The sequence below is a fragment of the Triturus cristatus genome, chromosome 5_2 (assembly GCF_964204655.1).
Source record: "Triturus cristatus chromosome 5_2, aTriCri1.1, whole genome shotgun sequence".
Classification (NCBI taxonomy): domain Eukaryota; kingdom Metazoa; phylum Chordata; class Amphibia; order Caudata; family Salamandridae; genus Triturus; species Triturus cristatus.
In genome coordinates this window covers 540,848,097-540,857,527 of record NC_140588.1, presented here as the reverse complement: position 1 = coordinate 540,857,527, position 9,431 = coordinate 540,848,097, and positions in this window count along the sequence as shown.

Here is a 9,431-nt window from a genome sequence, read left to right as displayed (position 1 = left end):
AACTTTCTGTATGAGAGAAGTGTATGGTAGCGAAGGTCACCTATGAAATTTTGGTCTTAAGTACCAGGTGTCCAAAAGGAGCTCTGATAACGCTCATCACTGGAAAGGTAATAGGTGTTCCCTAAGGTTGTTAGAAGGATAAAGTAGAGGGAAGTGCTACTTTATTAACGTGTGTCATAATTCTGTAGTAGAACAGACTGTTCGCTGTTCTCTGGAAAGACAGAATTCTGTTTGGATGTACTACATTTTCCATGTCAAAGTGCGTGAATGAAAAGGCATTTAGGTTAATTGTGAAACTCTGGTTTTATTTCTCAGGAGCATTACGTCTCCAACTAATTCTGAAGAAACGGTTAGCTGATGCTTGCTAGAAGGGTGAAGTAGAGGGATGTGCTACTTTATCAACGGAAGTAACGATTCCGTAGTAGGGCAGAGGTAAGCGCTGCTCTTGGGAAAGACGGAATTCTTGTGAAAAAGGTCATTGACTGTTCTTTGGTTAGCGAAGCGGACAATGGTGGCGTTTTTATGTCGTTACTAACTAAGTCAGAAGAACGTAAGAAAAAGTTACCGATTAATTTTGTAAAGGAGGGGTCAGCAGGAGCAGGAGCTGCGACAGCGAGAAAAACTGACATCAGAAAGACCGCGCTGAGATTGGTTAGTCAGCAAGAAACGTAGACGCTCCTGATTGGTGCGTTAGTGTATGCCGCGCTAGGAGTGGAGAATTACAGGGTGACGTTGACGCTCTGGATTGGTGCGTTAGTGTGAGTCGCGCTGGGGTTGGAGAATTGCAGAAGTGACATAGACGCTCAGGATTGGTGCGTAGGTGTGAGTCGCGCTACGATTGGTTAAAACAACAGAATAGTCGTAGGGAAAATCTAGCGATACATAGAAGACAAAATGATGTATTACGATCCACCAGAAAAGGAGAAAAAGTCCTGGTTTGGAAAAATTAAGAGTTTATTTAAAAAGGACAAACCGATTAAGACTAGAGAGGGACAGTTGCTTCCTCCACCGAAATCACCCACATCCTTTATGGTTGCGAAATATGGATATCATACATGTATTTGGTTGGACAATTGGGCGAAGTACACGAAAGATGATGGAGTTTTGGCTTTTCCAGAGCATGGTTCATTTAATTCAGCCGTTTTGAGAAATTTAAGAGAGAGAATGATGAATCTAGAACCGAGACCTAGACCAACACAGTTTAAGCATTGACGGAATGGGAAGATGAGATGCATGACAGAGAAAGACAGAGGAGTGGCGGAAGGTATAGGTACATGTTTGGTAGATCACATGGACAAGAAAATCATGATGACAGAATGAGGAGATGGTGAACTGCAAATATGGCTGATGGTTTGTTTCCTGTGAGACATGCTGAAGATGTTAGTGGTAGAAAATGTACAAAAAAGAGACATAATATAGAATCAGGAGGGTATGGAGTGAATGAATCGGAGGATGATGTTCTTGACAACATGTTTTATCATAATCCACCCCTGTATCAACCAGATTCTGACATGTTAACACCAAGTGACCCGATGAGGGAGACTTTGCGAAGCATTAAGACTGAACCAGTACCCCAAGAGTTAGGGAAAAATAATTCAGAGAAATAGAGAGAAAACAGGATAGTAAGGTAAGTAGTGAAAATTCAGCAGAATTAGCAAAAACCACTTTAGAGTTAACCGAAAAGATTAGGGATTTGACTAAAAACTTAGAAGCCGTGACTGTTCCCGTAACCATAGATCCAGTAATGCCTATTTTTGATAATCAAAAGGAAAATTAACATTGTTTAACGGTCCCTTATAACAGTAATAAACAGACAGAAAGGCCAAGGATAAATTCAGAAGAAACCCCATGGAGACAAACAGTAAGTGCATCAGAACAGAGTATGCCTAAAAATTTGACAGCAAATCCAGGTTTAGTTGAGAGATTGATAATGACTACAGATTCCATATCAGAAACCCCAAGAGACTCAGAACGAGGTAATGAGGAGAAACCAGTAGGTCCTACTTCAGAAGAATTAAGTGAATGGTTAAGGAGCTTACAGAGAAAAGACAGAGAATCTCAATCTATAGATGTGGCCAAATTAAGGATGGTTTTGGAAGAATTAATAGTAGGGACAATCCCCACAGAAAAATTAAAAACCCATCAGGATGAAGAATTACTCTTTTTGTGCAAAAGTATAACTTGGAGAGCAAAGAATCCACATGAGAGTCTAGAAGAAGTAGCAAATGAAATGGGTATAGACATTGAAAAGGTAAAAGCTTTGCAAAAACCATATCGAGTAGACTTTACCGAGAAAGATATTGAAAACCTGAATACCACAGGACGGATAATCTAGATTAAAGACAAAATCATTTTGTTAAGAAAATGGGGCGATGTGGATAAATGGAGAAGTAGGTGGTTTAGAAAACGAGATGATGCCTCAGAGAAAACGTTTGCTGCTTTCCCCGTAAGAGAAAAGGAAAAGATACTGACAGAATACCCTATGAGAAAATTTCCAGGAGGAGGATATGTTCATGTTCCTTGGACTAGGCAAGAAATTTTGTCATTTACAAATGATTTCCCTCAACTACGCGAAAAGCCAGTCGAGTGGTATAGGCAAGTGGATAGATTTGTAAAATTGTCAAAAGTTTTGTGGATTGATTTGAATAGCCTATTTGATTTAATAGTACCAGCAGATTTATGGACAGAGTGTTCGAAATTGTAATAGACTGGCCTTCAAAAGAATACCCTAGAGATCCAAAGACCGGTGCCCCTGATCCACAGGTGATGAAAAAATATGAACAAGTAATTACCTTTTTGAAAAACAAAGTACCTCCCAAAGAGACCGATTGGGTAAAAATTGACCGGACTCATCAAGAAGCTAAGGAGTCAGTGCATGCATATTACGAAAGGTTAATGCTTGCCTTTAAGCAATTTAGTGCTGACGAAAATTTGAGTGAAAAGGATTTAAGTCATTTTGTATACAGATTTGTCTATGGACTACGTCCTGAAATTAGTGAAATGATTAAGCAGCATACAGTGGATTGGCAAAACAAGAAAATAGATGAAGAACTGAGACATGTAAAGTATTTTAGTGATTAAATTGAGGCCAAGCAGCGTAGATTAAAAGAAAAGGCTATGTGGGCACAAGTAAAAGTGGCAGAAAGACAGGAAGCACAATTGATTGAACAAGCAAATAATGCAGCACCAAAACCTAGATTTAATACTGGAAAAGGAAAGGGACAATTCAATATTGAAGAAGCCAAAAAGGAATGGCCATGTCATAATTGCGGAAGAATAGGACACTGGAAATCCGAGTGTAAATTTCCGCCGAATACTAATGGTGATAATGCATCATTGAATCCGCAGGTGCAGAAAGAGGTGAGTGGTCAACTGCAGTGACAGCAGCAGGTTGTTACCCAACAGAATCAGGTGCCAAAACTGCCTATTCCACAGAGCGTAAATTCACAGAAATACAGTAATGAGACAGGATTCTACAACGAAGAATAGGTAACTAACCTGCCGCACGCTAGCGCTGTTTTGCAGTATTGGCTACAACGCGATGAGAGTGAGTCAGAAGAAGGTTATTGACGGTGCCAAAGGGAGGAAGAAGAGTGCGTACTTGGGGCAACTCTAGAAGTATACCAGACAGGCCCTTTTGTGGATGGAAAGGTAAATGATGAAAATATTACTTTCCTAGTAGATACTGGTGCTACTCGATCAACTGTTAGGTCAGCTGATGTTAAGAATCTTCCTCTCTCGGATGAAACAATCCAAGTGGTTGGAGTATCCAACAAGCAGATTAAAACATATCTCACAGAACCAGTAAAAGTCAATATAGGGAAATTTTCCGAAATGCACCGCTTTGTTGTGTGTGATTCAAGTCCCATAAACCTATTAGGAAGAGACCTGTTGTGCAAAATGAATTGCACCATATTTTGTACCCCTGATGGTGTAGCATTTGAGACCCCTGATGAAGATGTACTGTATAAAATGACTATGGCTAATATGGAAACCGAGATTACTGAAGCCTATGTTGTATTCAACCCTGACGTACTACCACAAGAATTGAAACAGACAGTGATAGCAGAGGTTTGGGATTTTACAGGAGAAGATGTAGGATTGATGAGAAATGTGGATCCCGTAAAAGTAACAGTGAAGGAAGGAATAAGCTACCCAAATGTTCCTCAATATAAATTGACACCCAAGATAATTGAAGGAGTTACCCCTATAACTGAGAGAATGATTAAACAAGGAATTTTGAAAGAAATAATGAGTAGTCTATGTAATTCACCAATTATGGGACTGAAAAAGCCTAATGGAAAATTCAGGATAGTGCAGGATTTGAGAAAGATAAAACAAAATTGTTGTGTCGTGCTGTCCTATTGTACCAAATCCATCTGTGATTTTGTATCAGATTCCACATGATGCAGAATGGTACACAGTAATTGACTTATGTCACGCTTTCTTTTCCATCCTGTTACACCATGATAGGCAGCAAATTTTTGCGTTCCGTTTTGGCGAACGTATTTTGGCTTTGTGCCGAATCCCACAGGGGTATACACAGAAAGCACCTCGATATTTAATCAGATATTGAAAAAGTCTTTGGAAAATTTAGAAATGCCCGAGAATTCAGTACTAGTCCAGTATATCGATGACCTGCTTGTGGCATCGAAAACTCGAGAAGCCTGTGTAATGGACACCATAGCCTTGTTAAATCATTTGGCAGATGGAGGACTTAGTGTCGCCATCGAAATTGCAGTTTTGTCAAAAAGAAGTACAATATTTAGGTCATAAAATTGAAAAAGGAATAAGAAAGATAACTACAGACAGGATCAAGATAACAAAAGGAATGAGAGCTCCAATGATGCAAAGAGAAGTGAGAATGTTTCTTGGAATGGTTGGATATTGTGGTCAGAGGATAAGTAACTTTTTCCCTGATCGCAAAACCTTTGGTACGCCTGACGAGAAGTGATGTGAGAGATCCCTTTGACTTAGATAGGGAAGAACTAGCAGCATTTAAGAAATTGAGAGACATTTTGTGTGAAGCGCCAGCGTTCGGAGTGCCTGACTACGAAAAGGCATTCGAGCTGTACTGCAGTGAGAGGAATGGATGTGCACTCTCTGTATTGATGCAGAAACATGGAAAATTGAGAAGACCAATTGCATATTTCTCAGCTATGCTAGACCCTGTAGCTGTAGCCTTACCAGGTTGTTTGAAAGCAGTAGCAGCTACTTGTAAGAGTCTGGAACAGAGTGAGGGAATTGTGATGGGATATCCTGTGCCAGTGTTTGTACCTCATGATGTGGCAATCCTTTTAACAAGGAGTCGCACTCAATTCATGACACATAGTCGGCTGACTAAGTATGAGAAGGTCATATTAGGTGCAAAGAATGTGAGCCTTGCGAGATGTTTGAATGTGAATCCTTCAATGTTATTGCCTGATGCTGAGAATGTTGAAGTCAGGGACGAAGTGGATCATGATTGTTTGGATGTTTTGGATTTCTGTACCAAACCACGTCTTGATATAAAGGATGTACCCTTGTCTGAGAGTGACTTTGTGATGTTTGTAGATGGGTCATGTTTGAGGAAGGAAATCTGAGTGCAGCATCTGCAGTGTGCAGCAGTAATGGAAGCATCCTACCTGAAGGGAGTAAAATCAGCCCAGGTTGCTGAACTTGTCGCCTTGACTAGAGCATGCCAGATCGGAAAGAATGTGAGAGTGACTGTGATAACTGATAGTCAGTATAGTTTTGGTGTTGTGCATGAATTTGGCCAGATATGGTTACAGAGAGGATTTCTGACTTCAAGTGGAACTCCTATATAGAATGCTGAAGTGGTTGGGAAGTTGCTTGAGGCTATCGCTGTTGTGAAGTGTGCTGCTCATGTGCAAACCGCTGATTATATCGCGGTTGGAAACAAATATGCCAACGATACGGCCCAATATTGTGCTCAAAATCAGAACTCAGTAAACAGGGCTAAAGAGAGGGAGATGAATTCTTTGCCTCTAATGTTTACTAACATTGTGGGTACCTGGGAAGAAGTGAGGCAATTGCAGGAAGAAGCAGGAGATGAGGAAATGAGATAGTGGGTAAAGGCAGGATGTGCACCAAGGAAAACAGATCATGTGTGGGTTTATCGAGGTGGAAGACCAGCCATGCCTGATAGCATGATATCTGCCATGGCACGGATGTATCATGGACAGGGACACATAGGGAGGGATGCGATGATTCGGTCCTTCAAGCAAACATGGTACAATGCAAAATTTAGACTTGTAGCTGAGAGTCTTTGTCCAAGATGCCTTATATGTCAGCAGTTTAATCCTTGAAGAAAAACAGTGGTAAGTCTAGGAACAGAGAAGGAGGGCCTTTCACCAGAATGCAGATTGATTTCATCGAGATGCCGCCCTGTAATAGGTTGAGGTATGTTCTAGTAATGGTCTGCTTGTTTTCTAGATGGGTAGAAGCATATCCCACAAGGAGTGATGGAATTACTGTAGCAAAACTGCTTTTGAGGGAATTCATCTCTAGATTCGGGTTCCCAGTTAAAATTGAATCAGATAGAGGAAAGCATTTCCATAATGAGATCATGAAGTTGATTTGTGAAGCATTGAATATACAACAGAAACTACATTGTGCCTATCGCCCAGAGGCTTCTGGTGTGGTGGAACAAATGAATGGCACCATTAAAAACCGTTTGGGAAAAATGTGTTTAGCCACAGGTTTGAAATGGCCTGATGTCTTGCCTCTGGTACTCATGACTATTAGATCAATTCCAGATAGAACCAGGGGTTTGAGTCCACATGAAATTATCATGGGAAGAGCAATGCGCCATGTATTCATACCAGTCAACAAGCTGTTGCCTATATCTGATGACTTGGTATTGGATTACTGTAAGGGGCTGGCTGACGCAGTTCATTCTGTGTTTCATCAGGTTGGAGCGGATGCCACCACCCTTGAAAAGAAGCAAGCTCATGATCTGAGCCCAGGAGACTGGGTGAGAATCAAAGTACACAGAAGAAGAAACTGTCTGGTCCCACGTTGGGGAAAACCACGACAAGTGATTTTGACCACAACAACAGCTGTGAAGTGTGCTGGGATCAAGAACTGGATTCATGCTAGTCACACACTGAGAATCCCAAATCCAGTGGATAACAAAGAAGGAGAATATTTTGAGGAGTCAGAGACTAGTTCTGAATCGGATGCTGAAGAAACAAGAACAAGAGAAAATCCTGAAAGGGGGGAGTCAGAACCAAGTTTGATCGTTGCCTCAGATAATATTCCCTTGAGAAGAAGATTACAGATTTCTGATACCAGCTCAGACTCAGAGACTGAACAAATACCGGTCTGCTCGGGAAAAAAGGAAAGCAGTGAAGAAACAATCAAGGAAGTTATTGATAAGGAGGTCCCTGATGAAAAACTGAGAGAAATTCCACCTGAAGTACCAAAAATAGATGAACAGGTGCCAGATACAGAAAGTGAGGGAAAGATTCTTGCAGAAGACCACCGAGGAGTTGTAGGGAATACCAACATCCAATTAGAAGAAGGGACAGTTAGTCAGCAGGAAGATATTGCGCAAGAAACACGAGGAGAGACAGAAGTAGGGAAAATAAAAGAAGTGGTGGAAAGAAGAACAGCTGAAAGTAAAAAGCAAGTTGAAACAGAATCAGAGGAAAGTGATGAGGAAATACCAGAAGGTCGAGTCCTGAGAAAAAGAGCATGGAGAGCTGAAAAGAATGATAAAGGAAATAAATCGAAAAGACCAGCAAGAGATGAAATCTGGCCTAATAAGATAAAGAGATTAAGATATCGACTCACACGAGGGAATTCACCAAGAGCAGAACAGGTGAATGAAGTATCAAGTCAAGAAAAATCGAAAAATGAGAAAATAACTACAGTAGACGAAAACAAAAGAACAAGAAAGCCCAACCAGAAGTATAAGTCGCCAGAATGGTCGTATATGTGGCCCTGCCTGAAATAAAAGAAGAGGCAGATAGCCAAGAAAATCCAGAGGTGACTGTACCGGAAGTGGTTGACGAAGACGAAGAATCAGAAATCCTGAGATTTATCTTGTCCGATATTGCAGAAGAAACGGATGTTCAGGAAGTTCTGTATCAAGATTATGAGAGAAAAGTGAAAGACGATCAAATGCCAAACTGAATAAGACGAAAGTGCTGCTAATGGAAAGAAAATAGAATACAAGAAAAAACAAAACTGATAGAACCAAGTAGGTGCTTAGAGCCTTGGGTTAGACAAAACTGGTTGTGAAGTAGAAGAGGCTAAGTCAAAAGACACTGATCATTTTGCAGAAATGGCAAACACAGAAAGTAGAAAAGCTAAATGTGTATTTCTAAAAAGATGGTTTAAAATGTTTTGTTGTTGTACAGGATTACTAATGCTTCTATGGAGTGTGATAGCATTACTGGTTTCATTTAAAGCTATAATAGATACAATAGAAGGACATAGTGAGAATAAAACTAATATAGAGAAGGTTCAGAAAGTATATCCGACGAGAATAGATAGAAACCACATGTCGAGCGCTCGAACCGCTCATCCCTCCAACTGCGTGCAGACCAGTGAATGGTTAGTGTGAGTGTTGGTGTTATGGGCCCCACCAATGACTGTATGTGTGAATGAGTTAGTGTGACGTCGGGTCTGTGACGCAGGGGAGGATACCGGTACAGGTTTTGTTTTCTCCGTTACCAGGGTTTTTGCGCTCCATCACATCCATACTGGTAGGCAGTATAGTTTAAGAGTGCTTGGTGTGGAGAAGCACACACTCGAAAAAGAAACCGCGTAATCAATGTTCTAATGTATGCTTTGCAGTGTGTATGCAGTCTCCAGTTTATCACAAAATTGGACACGGAATTACCATAGGGGCCTGTAGGTGGTAATCTGGTGAGAGATTGGCTTACCCTGCTGATGGTTATGTTCTCGGTGTTGTATTTTTTGTTTTTCTTTAGTGTATACTATATCACTCTGTCTTGTTATCCTATAGTGTGGAGCCAGGTACCCCTGCCCTTCAGCCATCTTATCTGCTGCTCCCACAGGCACCTGTTTAACCCCTTCGCTGCTGCGGACATTCCGCTGCAGCGCTGGGGGGGGCAGGGGGGCAGCGCGGCGGGCCTGTGCTCATGACGGAGCCGCTCCGTCATGAGCCACAGTTGAGCTGTGCTCATGACGGAACGGTTCCGTCATGACTCCGCCCATTTGCGTTGTCGCCCCGCACAGGCGGGGAAACAGCGCCGCGCAGGCGGAGCGGCCGCCGGCAGGATTGTCATGACGGAACCGTTCCGTCATGAGCACACGACAACCGTGGCTCATGACGGAACGGTTCCGTCATGAGCAGGGAAGGGGTTAACAAGTCTGCTTGCATTAGGAAGTAATCAGCACTTCACCCCCTCCTCACTTGTGCCCCTGTTCTAGTGGTAACTATGGGAACAGTGCCGGTG